The sequence below is a fragment of the Chenopodium album genome, chromosome 2 (genome assembly GCF_948465745.1).
Source record: "Chenopodium album chromosome 2, dcCheAlbu1.1, whole genome shotgun sequence".
NCBI lineage: Eukaryota > Viridiplantae > Streptophyta > Magnoliopsida > Caryophyllales > Amaranthaceae > Chenopodium > Chenopodium album.
The window spans coordinates 82,071,241-82,085,712 of NC_137835.1; positions in this window are offsets into that span (position 1 = coordinate 82,071,241).

Below are 14,472 nucleotides of genomic sequence, written 5' to 3' on the forward strand. Positions count from 1 at the left end.
TTTTTTTGTGTGTGTTTTTTCACCAAAATATTTGCTTCTTTCTCTTTCTTCTAGTGAAAGAATGAGGATATGTTTTGAACATGTCTTGTAATTATGCTATATTTATACTCAAGAGTTTTGGTTGTAATTGGTAATTTTGGATTTTCTTTGATTTATTGGAATTAGTACACTCATTAAATGTGAATAATAGAGTTCACTTTCCTATCAAAATACAAAGTATTAGTAATAGAGTTCACTTGGATAAGATCAAATTTATGAAAGAGTAATAAGAAAATAAATTGTACAAATTGGTATGACATAAATTAAAATTTGATATTTTGATCTTTCAATATATTCACTCTAATAGTGTATATTGTGCTCTTTCTTTTTTTGTTTTTGATTGTAAGAGTGTGCATAATTTAAATTAAAACTTTTTTTTTTTCCTGATGTGATTCTAATAAAGATTGCTAAGGAAATGAAAATAATACAGTAGTAAAATTTTACTCCTCAATTAGTAATTCCAGATTTTCTTCATTATTACTACTTACTCCGTATTAATTATCCATGAAAATAAATTTAAAAATCTTATCATACCTTAATGAAATTATTCCATGATAATGTGTATAAGAAACTTTTCGTTTTAATACTTAGACAACATACAATACGGAGTTTTCCGGGGCTTAGCCCCTCGTGAGCACCAAAAAAAAAAAAACATACAATACGGAGTGATTCACCTTATTTGATTTAAAATAGATCAATGCATAACATTGTACTCCCTCCGTTTCAATTTGTTAGTCCCATATACTATTTTGGGCGTTTCAAAAAAATCTACCCATATTGAATGTATTCTACTTTTAACTTAGTTTTTATTTCCTAGGGAGTATTTTATACATATTAAATTATGATTGGTTAAATTAACGATTGTGCATTGATGACATGAATCTAAGTAAAGAAATTATTCCCTTGAATTATGCAATTATACTTGACGGTTTCCTAAAAAAAATAAAAAAGTTTAAATAAGACAAAACTATTTATGAATTGTTTTTGACTTTAATGTTAGATTCCAAATATTCTTCTTTTCTTATTTTATATGATAGTTTCCATATGGGACTATCATATTGAAACGGAGGGAGTATTTTTTAGCAACTTGATAAACTATGAAATTAAAATATTTATAAAACTTTTTTACTTGATACATAACTTTTTAAGTATATATGCTAACATTTGTGGATGAGCTCTAGATAGTAGGCACACATTAAACAAAAATATGTGACAAATATAATATTGAATCTTACAGATTAAAGACCCTCTTTAGCCTTACATAGCTACATCCCTTCGGCCTATATTTTTTCCTTTAGGAAAATAATAATAAATACTCCATTTATATCATAATAATTGACACGTTTTGACTATCAATATAATTTATTTTTTTTGAAAGAATGACTATCAATATAATTTGATCAAAGTAACTTGTAAAAACTCCGCTTGTTTGAATTATTATAAATTTAATATCTTAAAGTATAATACTCCAAGTGAAAAGATAATTAAATAAAGTAAGAAAGTCAAAGGTGGTAATTATTATAGAATGGAGGGAGTATAAAATTATGAAATATAATGCGTGATAATTATTATGAAATTTAAAAAATTACTTTGTATCAATTTTTTTTTTTTTTTTTTTTGAAAGGAAGATCAAAGCTTAGGGTCTGTTCTCATATGTTTATTTTCAGTTCAGTTCAGCTCTTAATTTCCTTTTCTTATAAAATATTCATTTCACTTCAGCTCGGTGATAGATATTATTGTTAGATAATATTTGTCGGATATATTTGTATACATTTTGTATAGTTATCTTATGAGTCCCTAATATGATCAGGATTAGGATTAGGATTAGGATTAGGATTGTAACTCTATATAAATCGATCAATGGTACACACTCCAATTTAAGGAGTTTTCCTGAAATCTAACATGGTATCAGAGCTTGTTGTAAATCAAGCGCAGAGGCGGAGTATAAAGGCGTTGCAAACGTTGTTTCTGAAGCTTGTTGGCTCCGTAATCTTTTACTGGAGCTCCATTGTCCTCTACGGCAGGCTACTATTGTTTATTGTGATAATGTCAGTGCAATCTATCTTTCCAGCAACCCTGTTCATCACCAACGTACCAAACATGTGGAAATGGACATCCACTTTGTTCGGGAAAAGGTTGCTCTAGGTGAGGTTCGTGTTCTTCATGTACCGTCTAGGTATCAGTTTGCTGACGTGTTTACCAAAGGCCTATCGAGGGAATTATTTCTAGACTTCAGATCCAGTCTCTGCGTACGACCTCCTCCCGCTTCGACTGCGGGGGTGTGATAGATATTATTGTTAGATAATATTTGTCGGATATTGTAAACCATAAAAATTCAAACCTGCAATATATAATTAAAGAGGTAGAAAATTTACGGGAACAATTATTTTCATTGATAGTTTGTGGATTATAACTCTTGTAGATCTCTTGATTCCTCTCTCCAAAGGGGGTTTTAATATGTTTATAGTACGGGGCCTTGTCGGCTTAAATCCATACTATGTACCTACAATGTTTGGTAGTAGGGAGGAGATGGGTCTTTGGGACTTATTCCATCTGAGCCTAATTAAACCCTAGATTCGACCCTCTTTATATAGAGAGTCGTAGAGTAAAATATAATAATCTATGAGATTCAGAAGATAAATATCTTATAATTTTTTATATTATCTTTTTATTTACATATATCTGACACCTAATAATTAACGAAATTTCGGTGTCAACAAATGCCCCCTCGGGACCTGTTGTGGAGATTTGATATCGGATGCAACTTGGTCTCGAAATTTTCTTGTAGAATTTGAAAGCAAATTTGGTATGCCCCCATTAAATCTACAAGTTTTGATACTTGAAGAGTGGAGATGAAGAGCGAAAATTGTCCCACCGAGCGTGCCAATTTGTAAACCATAAAAATTCAAACTTGCAATATATAATTAAAGAGGTAGAAAAATATACGGGAACAATATTTTCATTGATAGTTTGTGGATTATAACTCTCGTAGATCTCTTGATTCCTCTCTCCAAAGGGGGTTTTAATATGTTTATAGTACGGGGCCTTGTCGGCTTAAATCCATACTATGTACCTACAATGTTTGGTAGTAGGGAGGAGATGGGTCTTTTTATTTACATATATCTGACACCTAATAATTAACGAAATTTCGGTGTCAACAGATATATTTGTATATATTTTGTATAGTTATCTTATGAGTCCCCTAATATGATTAGGGTTAGGATTGTAAATTTGTAACTCTATATAAATCGATCAATGGTACACACTTCAATTTGAGGAGTTTTCCCGAAATCTAACACTCAGTTCATCTCAGTTCAGTTCAGTTAATGAGAGACCCTTAATCATTCATAATAAGAGTATTCATGAGTACATAAGGGGAGAATTCAGGTTTTCATTAGGTAGGGTAGAAATTAAATTTAGGAGGGCATTTAGCTTGGACATAAATGTTGGGCCTGGGCAGAGCCTGGAGGGGGTAAAAAAAAGGGTAAAATATCAGTAAACGAGCAGAGTCACAGACTTACAGTATGGACCAATCTAAGGAAGCTAGTAAATGTGATTTTTTTTTTTTATTTTTTATTTTTTATTTTTTTGATTTTAATATAATTTGGCAGCTTTTTTTCATTTATATGAATGTGCAATTCTCAGGTGGGTTGTTCAGTCAACTGTCTTGTGGTAAGAAGTGTGAGGTTCATTTAATGATTAATGGAATTTAGACTTTAAAGTCCATATTATTTGAGTAATGTTCAAAGACAATACTGTAGTAAAATACAAGTATATTCGAAAACAAATCATAAATCATTTGCGATTGAAAGGTAAATAATGAGAATTGCAAATTTGCAATATTATTGGGGGTCAATGTCATGACGTATGAGCTGAAAACTTGTCCAAAATAGTATCAAACCTACCTTGTTATCAGGAAATTTTATCTTAAAAGAACAACCCTTCTCTCATTTCAAGAAAAAAATAAAAATAATTGAATGAGGCATTAAATTGATGAAAAATGTAGTTTTAGGGCAAAATACAAACATTAAATTTACACTTGATAATTGTAAAAAGTTAAGAAGTTGTCAAATATAAACATTAATCACACTGATTTACATAAATTTATACAATTTTCAAGAGTGAATTTAATGCTTATATATAGCCCTTAGGGGTTCATCTAATATTACCCTTGATATAAATCATAGCATAATTGATATAAATACACCGTATATACACAAATTTAGAACTTTTTAGTGTGTCTAACTGCTTAATCATAGCATTATTATTTTTGGTGCAATTAATCATAGCATTTTGATCATCTCGATCTCCCTTGATATGCTATAATGCAGTAATACAAGTGCAACAAAGTGACATACATATAATTCACGTGAAAACATGGAAACCCGGAGAAAAACTGAAAAATTGCACTGAAGGCCTGTTCTGTTAAGCTTAATTTCTGTTCAATTCCTTTCAATTCAATTCAGTTCCTAATTTCTTTCTTTCATAAACAATTCAGTTTAGCTTATTTCAGTTTAGTTCCAGTCAGTTTAATTCAGTAAATCAGAGCATACCCTAAGATTTTTAATGATGAGTAATATGTGACATGATGTCTTATAGAGGAAACTCATGGTCTCCAATCCCATTAGATTCTAATTTAATCACATGAAAATCAATTAAATTATTTTGTTTACCCTTGGCCTAAACACTTGCATTGTGGCTCTCTCTAACATTTTACAATACCATGTAATCTATATCTATATCTATACTTAGTATTTAAAAACACAAACCATAATTTTTCATATGACACATATCATTACAAGTCCCTCACTACCACATATGACACATGTCACCCCTTTTAATCTTTTTGTTTAAGTCTTTATACATTCTATAACTTGCAAATTCAATTAAGAAAATGAAGTGTTTCATTTCCATCATAATAAAATAAAGTCGAACCAATTAATATACATCACATAAACATATGAATTATATAAAAATTGTCTTTTCAACTAATAGACTTAAAATATAACTTAAACCAATGTGTCATTTCATATCCTATAGTCTTCATGTTTATATATGTATCTAAATTCTTTTATTTTTTTCCACAGTTCTATGCTCATTCTTTTTTTCCTTTTAAGTTTTGGCAATGAAACAATTACTTCGTATTTCATATCAAAAGTCTCAACTATTGAAAAACATACCTACATATGAAATAATCTAGATAAGAACCCGTGCATCGAACGGGCCAAAAGGCTAGTTCTATTTATAAGCCTAGTAAGCTAAGACCTTCTACTTTATCAAATTTGGCAACAAACTTCAGTTTAAGATAATTCTAATCATCTACTCTTTTAATTTATTAAGGCTAATCTGAGAAACATAAGTACAAGCATGTACCATAAATGACGGGCATGAACCAAGCAATTATGAGTGTCATACACCGCGCTTGCTGGCCTTCTTTTTCTAATCAACGGAGCACACAATCGCATACAGTTCATGCAACCATTAACAACTTTCAATGTTATTTAATCTCACACAATCATATTTCACACATTTCACCAATCATGCTTATATTAACCGATCATGCTTATATTAACTCTGAGAATGCTCATGCCTAATTAACTACACAACCAGACTTTATAAGTGGTCATAATATATCAATTCCAAAACAAACAACATACTCCAGGATACGGATTTAGGGCACGTTCTCATTAACTGAACTGAGCTGAATTGAACTGAACTGAGTTGAAATAAATTGAACTGAATATTTATGAGAGAAGGAAATTAGAAGCGAGCTAAACTGAACTGAACTGAACTTATTATAGCTTAAATGAATTAAATTAAAGTGAAAATAATATGATGAGAACAAGGTTTAAGGCATGTATGCAAGATAAAAGAACAAAGATCATGTCTTGACTCTTGTCCACTTTTAAAAGTGCCAACTGCCAACTACAATCTACAAAAATAGTCGTCCTACTAGTGGCCGTTTTACACTAGCTCTTTTACCATATGCTTATAACATGCAACAAAGTATGCCTCTATGTGCTTATTGGTAAACCTTTTACTAAAATTTTATGAAAATTTGAGAAAACTTTTGTTAAAGCCACTATATTTTGAATAATGAAAATGGTTATGAGCCTCTTTTATAATTAAAAATAAACAATAATATCTATATTCGTATTAACGTGTAAAAAGAAAATAAAAGAGACAAAAATAACATGCTTGTACATGCTTATTAAAAATTAACTTTTTGGCTTTTTGTAAGAGTAGCTTCCATTTCACTCAACATTTCATCAACTACTCAACTTCATACAAAAGCTGAAGCTTCTTTTTATTTTAATTATCTGTCTTTTTTTTAAAAAAAAAAAACAAAAAAACAAAAAAACCATATAATAGTAAAAAAATAATAATTAGTCTCATGGCGTAGACCTTTGAATGTTAATTATTCATAGTTAAAAGGTAAGAATTCCTTTTGTAAAAAGACTAAAAAAAAAAAAAAGTTACTCGTATGAGAATAGTAGCTTTTTTTCTAGCGTGTTGCTTGCGATTTCATTGCCTAAGAAATCTAAGATAATTTTTCTATATATTCTATTGGCCTTTTCATTCCATGATGTTGTCTCATTGTCGTAGATTTTCAATGGTAAATGTAATTTTATTAGTAACCTTTATTCTTTGTAAACAAACCTGCTACGTAATATGTTGATTGTGGCCTACACTAATTATTACCATCATTCGTATCATTACCAGATTACCTAAGCTTGAGACCTTGAGTAGTGCTTGACCACTTGATATGTCCGTATGAAGAAGAATGCCTTGTGTATCGTTCATACATACGGAGTAATTTATATACATAAACTAAAACACACGATGACAAAATCGAGTAAGTTTACGTACAGAGTAACAACATTTTAGTCCTAATTAATTTTTAATTTTAATGATGTTATGATCTAAAATAATTATTCCTTCGCGCTTTGATCCCATTGTTGTACTATAATGTATGCTGTACTTAGTAGTAATCCCTAACAAAGAGGTTGGTATATATAATTCCTACTCATACATTTATTATAGTGTCAAAAATAGCCAGAATTTTAAGTTGTTGGTATAATGCGATAGATCTCAACTATAAAAACGTAAACTATATTTTTTAAAATTTTAAAATATCACATATATGTACATAATTAATTACCTTTATTTCTGTATAAAAAAAAGAAAAAAAAAGTATCACCTTTAATTTATTACATTTCATGATAGATCTAATTAATATCGTTTGTAGCATGATAGGCCAACATTATAACGTCAAAATTAAAAAGGGAGAATTCACATAATATTTCATCAAAAACACTACAATATAGACTGACATTGGTGTTTTAACTTTGGGGATCATCATAATCCATTAGCCATTGATAACGAGTAATTGCATACTCGAGTAGTAATTATATACAACTGTTATTGGACGTCTAGACTGTACTCGACATTCCAGCACTATAGAATTATTGGATCCCAACAATTTATTTGCTTTAATTTCTTTTGTGCGTGCTCTAGTAAGCAACGTAAACCTTTTCTTGCTTGTTTCTCACTTGTCTACTTAAAGTTGAGTATTGCACTATTGTTTGTACGATTGTTTACACTATTTATTGCCTTAACTATATGTTTGTCTTCCCATGCATTATTGCATTCTAGCCATACACTCACGTAAATTTGTGAAATTGTAATTGAATTGTCATTCACTCACGTAATTTTTTTGGGTATAAGGAGTATGTCGTTGTTTAGTATATATGTGTTCTCGTAAATATATGTCACTATATATGGTCTATTCATCAAGTATGTCTTTACTTTGTACCATAATCCCATGCTCAAATTAAAGTGTTATATTCATTGCATATTCTCTCATATGAGTATATGACTATATGAGGGGTCGAGATGTGTATGGTGAAATATTATCGTACTTTACAATGTTAAATCCAGGTATTCATGAAGATATTTAATCATGAGTGCTATTATCCATAAATGTGTACCAATCCAAACAAATTATAACAATGACTATGAGTAACAAACTTGTATTCTTTTAGATATTTAAATTCAAACTCAAACCCAAACGAATTTCAAGTTTCACTTGTTTACTCATAAAGCGGTATCACAGCCTAAATGTGTGTTGTTAGCTCAAAATACTCAACAGTAAAATTCTACTCCGATCCAAAGTGATCTGAATCTACGTCATTGTATCAATTTGTCACAAATCAAAACAAAAAATCACAGGAAAATCAAAGCTTTCCAAATTTTTCAATACAACCAATTCACAAAAATCAAATTCAATGAAGCTAAGGTCAATGCTTAACTTTATTGGCAAGGACAAAAATCCAATCACAATATATCATTAAACTTCAACAGCTCCCTAGCTAAAATCCATTAGTTCATGCCAAATTATTTAATTTTTTTTTAAAAAAAAAGCCTCGAGTAAGAATTAACAAAACCTTCCCCCCATCCCCTTTTCACTCGCAAAAACAAAACAAGAAAAAAAAAATGTTATAAAAATAATATTTATCACCTGAATAAAGTCTGGTAAATTGGCAGCACCTGTACCTGTATATCAGTACCCTCTTCTGCATTTCTGCTATGTTATGTTATCTGAATTATTTTATTCAATTATTTTTAACTGTTCATCACTTCATGCTTCAATTCTGGATCTTGCCTCTTCGTTTTATTTAAATGTTACGAGTACGAGTACTTATTTACCTTAGCAATAGGAATGGTAATAATACGCTCTCTGTTCGAAATTAATGTATTTTACATTTTTACATATATGAAGTATGATTTTCTTCGAACTATTGGTCATAACTCATAAAAGTACCAATCTCATGCATAGTCATGTTAGATGTTACATATATTACTTGGGCACTACTCCGTAGTATTATATGAAGTACTTCGTATGTTATTTTTAACTTGATGGTAATTATCTCGCTAAAGAAGTCAGAGTAAGGGTCTGTTCTCTTACGTTGAAATTCAGTTCAGCTCCTAATTTCCTTCTCTTATAAAATATTCATTTCAATTCAGTTCAGTTCAGTTCAGCTGAGTTCAGTCAATGAGAAGTTGAGAACAAGCCTAAGAACAATATTTAATATCCGTAGTAGAATAATGTAGTAGTACTCCGTTTGTTTTTAGAAAGGAGGAAATAATTTCATCAATCATCAAATTGTGAGCAAGGGTTTAAGACTTGAGATCTAGAAAATATATAGAGTATGGTACTCGTATTAGATTTGTGCTACTGTGTTAGACTGTTAGTTGAGCTCGTGTGATGGTAGTTAGATTGCTAAAATAAGTAAATTCAATAAATCAGTTGTCTTCTTGAAAATCAGAGGTCAATTTTGACATACGCCTAAATTTAGAAGAAGTTACTCAGTTGCTATGTTTGATATTGCATCAAAGGCATCAAATAGACATAGACCTAATAGTCTAATGACATTTTAAGTAATGAAGAAATATTTCATACTCCGGGCAAGAAAGATTTTGCGAGATTAAAAAATTGAAAGGATTTTGGCCTCCGATCACCCTCATTTGATAAGATTACAACCCTAAACCTTTAAAATTTGTAGCAATAACCTTACCAAGTAGTGAGTTAAATTTCACCTGGTTAACCAACCTAAATTGAATGATCATCACATTCATAGGTATACAATGTAATAGCCTCCACGTTAAAATTTACAAGATGTAAAATTGAAGCCTTTGCAATAAAAATAAACATTCAGACCAAACTCGATCCAAACAACTTGTTTCCGATATTCTCACCTTGGTAGGCTCATCTCATCGATAATACTTCATATACTTGTGAATAGAAGTGTCAATTTGGACGTCTAGGAAGGGTAAATGAAATTGGATCGAGTCAAGTTTAATTTAAGGGTCTGTTCTTATACATTGAAATTCAATTCAGTTCAGCTCCTAATTTCCTTCTCTTATAAAATATTCATTTCAGTTCAGTTCAATTCAGCTCAGTTTAGCTCAGTTCAGTTCAATTCAGCTCAGTTCAGTTCAGTTAAGCTGAGTTCAGTCAATGAGTACAAGCCCTGAATCTGAGTCATGCTAAACTTGATCCACACAAATGAAAATTAATGGCTCAGATTAATCAGGCCAGTTTATAACACCTATATTCATGGTAAACATGAAAATGGCGAGACTTTAGCTTGGTCCACAAGGTTAGTTGTTCTGCTGTTTACATCAGTAATGGTACAATAAAGTAAGACTAGGAGAAGTAAATAACTACAGTAGCAGTAGAATGACACGATAACCAAAGTAAGAAAAGGTCCAACAACAACTGCTTGCTCCATCTCTTTCTGAAGGAGTAATACAAGAAGAGTAGTATATTGAAAAAACAAAACTTTTTAGCAAGTAAAGCTTTCAGAGTCTGAGGGTTAGTTTTTTCTAGCGTAGAGCTGAGCAAAGAAATAGCACGAAGCACCATGTTTGGTCACATGCATGGGTACTCGTGTGCAGGTTTTTTGAGGCCCTCCCTTTATATTTAATTACATAAACAAGGATAATATTTATTACTCCGTAATAGTGTTCACACTATTCAATCTATGGAGTATCGTGTAACAGGCGTACATGATACTGTATACACAAAGTCATAATGGTTGTAGTCCAGAATTGGCTTATACGAGTACCAAGTACTCCCTCCGTTTCATAAAGATGTTCCTGTTTCGCAAATCGATGCAAAATTTTACCCATCTTTGACCGCAAATATCTTTAATCTCACACTAGCAAAAATTATAAAAGTTAGATATTAATAATCTACTCACCAAGACGAATCAAACTAGATCCCACATGACTATATTTGCTCTTATAGATTAAGAGAAGTTTAGAAGATTCTCTCTTTTTTAAAAAAGTCAAAGATTCAAAACAGGAACATCATTGTGGAACGGAGGGAGTATAATTTATCACGAAGAACTTGCATGTTAACTCGGACCAGGTTGACATGTAGTGTGAGGTGCCAATTCGATTGATCGACTTATCCTTACTTGAAAAATAGGCCTATATTGGGTCCTTGTTATATTTATTGTGAGGTATATATGGAGTAAATATGAGAATGTACATAGTATATTCTTCAACTTAATTTCAGTTCAATTCACTTAACATCACTTCTCATAAACAATTTAGTTCAGCTCAGCGCAGTTCAATTCAGTAATTCAGAATAGGCCCTTAGGGCCTGTTCCAATTGACTGAACTGAGCTGAACTGAACTGAGCTGAGCTAAACTGAACTGAACTGAACTGAACTGAACTTATTAATTAGTGATTTTTAACCACGGATTAGTGATCTTTGATTATTTATTACTATACATATGTGTATATACAAATGTACATAATAATAATAATAATAATAATAATAATAATAATAATAATATTATTATTATTATTATTAATTATTGATGATTATTATTATTATTATTTATTGATTATTATTATTAGTATTATTATTATTATTATTGTTGTTATTATTATTATTATTATTATTTATTGATTATTATTATTAGCATTATTATTTCAATTATTATTGTTATTATTATTATTATTATTTATTGATGATGATTATTATTATTTATTGATTATTATTATTAGCATTATTATTTTAATTATTATTGTTATTATTATTATTATTATTATTTATTGATTATTATTATTATTATTATTATTATTATTATTATTATTATTTATTACTTATTGATTATTATTATTATTATTATTATTATTATTATTATTATTATTATTATTATTATTGTTAATATTATTATTGTTATTGTTGTTGTTGTTGTCGTCGTCGTCGTCGTCGTTGTAATAAGAGCTTAAAAGAATGAAATTTGGCTTTATATCATTAGCAATATCATTAGACGTAAATTAAGAGCTGAACTGAATTTCAACGGAAGAGAACATGCCCTTAGTTCTACTAGAGAGGGGTACGTAGTTTTCAAAACTTTTTCATGTGTACATTACTACATATGTAATAATCATCTCAGTTTTACATACAAGTATAAAATACTCAATATGCAAAAGTTCAATCGAAATAGTAGGGTTTTTTGTTTCTAATTTGCGATCTATAAATAACAAGAAATATAGTACTACTCATATAATTGCATTTTTAAGACAAACATTCTCTTGAAAGGCCCACAGTTCAAACTTAAAACTTTATAGTTGTAAAGTTAATTTTATTACAGTTCTGCCAAATCCACTTCTATATCAAGTACTCAGTAGGGTTAAATTTGTAGCATTACAGTGGTCATTTTTATCAAATCTTGTACTTTTTTTGGATTTTCCAACTCATTTTTGCTGTTACAGTAGCCGTGCTCAGTACTAATTGAGCTCAATGGGAGAATGACCATTAATTTGTAGGGTTGATGACTTTATGATAAGAGTGTACATATGAGTGATCCACGTCGATAACAAAGAGAAGGTATCGCTAACATACCCGCATATGTATTTCATGTACGATAAGTTTAGTGGACTACAAAGAGCCTATATCATTTGATAAATAGTTGAAGACAATTAGTTAATGTACGCAAATACAATGCAAAAAGAAAAGATAATACGGAATAGTAAAATGTCATAGTAGATCGCAATTTGTTGAGCCGTTAATATTTTTCAATATTGGAAGAGGAGGTATATATTTCAACTTAAAACTTTAATATGCCAATTGATTTTGGTATGAACTCCTATTGACTATTGAGATATGAGGTTATTGGTGGTCCAAACCCTACTTGGGGTTAGTTGCTCAATGCCAATGCCTACCTAGAGCCCTTTACCTAAAATTTATCACACAATAATGGCTTATTTCTTTTCTTTTTTTTTTTTATTAGGGAAATCTAAATTAATAATCAATTACATTCTTAGAGCATGTTCATATTTATTGAACTGAACTGAACTAAAATGAATATAGTTGAAATGAATATTTTATGAAAGAAGAAAATTAGGAGCTGAGTTAAACTGAAGTGATTAAAACTGAACTGATATTAAGCTGAAGTGAACAGACCCATTATGACAAGTCAACATCCCTGCACTCTAATTTGCAAGTAGTAGGTGTGGGATACCGTAACGGGCTCAAAGAACCCAAGTAGGGGCTTCTTTCACATTAGTTAATTACTTTGTATTATCTTAGTGTTATGTTGTTAAGCTAATAAGATTCTAATGACAAATCTTAATAGTGTTTTTTACAATGAAGTTGACAATACAATTTTCTGAAACTCATTTTCAACTATTTATAAAATGGGAATTTTTTCTGTAGATTCCCCTTTATAAACGGGACCTCCGAAATTCAATAAAAACCAAATACAAAAAGGAAATTAAAAAAAAGTTGGAGAGGTCCCCAATAATAAAAGAGTATTGGAATATACTAATATTAGAGTAATTCCAACATTACCCACACCCCTGCATCACTCTGTTTATGCTCTGTTTTTCTCTGTTTCAAAACCCACAGCAATTTTGAAAGCAAAGTTTCTTAAATTATTACAGTTAAAAAGAGAAATTCACTAATTGCCTAATCAATTTCCCGTTTTTTTTTTTTTTTTTTTTTTTTTTTCCTTTTTCTTTTAATACAGTATGGATACTTGTACTTCTCAAACCAAATTTATTTTATACTCCGTACTTCATCGCATGGTCTTCAATACGTATTTTTGATCATCAACATATTTAGTTACTCCGTACATATTTACAAAGTTTATGAAAAGTTGATCGTGAAAAAATACACACGAATGTAATACAGATTAGCATCTCAAAATCCTAATTTTTTTTTTTTTTTTTAATGCATATACATTAACAAGAAATTTAACATCCTAGTTTTAGAATTTTGACAAGAAATAAGCTTTGTAATATAAACAAAAACTGGGCCCAATGTTTTTTTTTTAAATAAAGTCAAATTGTTACAAACATTCTAAAATATAGAAAGTATGTTTATTTAACTTATAGGATCAGATCAACTCTTATTGGGGTTTGATTTCACATCATCCTAACATACGAAGTATATTTTTTAGACAACCATATTCAATAATGTAGAGTATATTAGAGAGTTTGAATAATACAAAATCAAGTCTTAATTGAAAAAAAAAAACTCTCTCAACAAATATTATTGCATAAGTGCATAACCAATTCTGAAACTCAATACATTATCAAAGCTGATACAAACACTCGTTGATAGTCTAAATCTATACCCAAATATACTTGTATAAGTAATTAAGGGTGTGTTCTGTTCAACTTAGGCCCCGTTTGGTTTAATGTAAAACATTTTCAATGGAAAATTAGTTTTCATGGAAAACATATTTTCAAGGAAAAACACAATTGTAAATTAGTTTTCCTTTGTTTGATTGCATACAAGAAAAGTCTAAGAAAAATAAAAAATAAGAGTGGAAATGTAAGGATGAATGAAAGGGAAGTGAAAAAAAGAAATAAGGAGGAGAGAGGAAAATGTTGTTTCCCTTGTT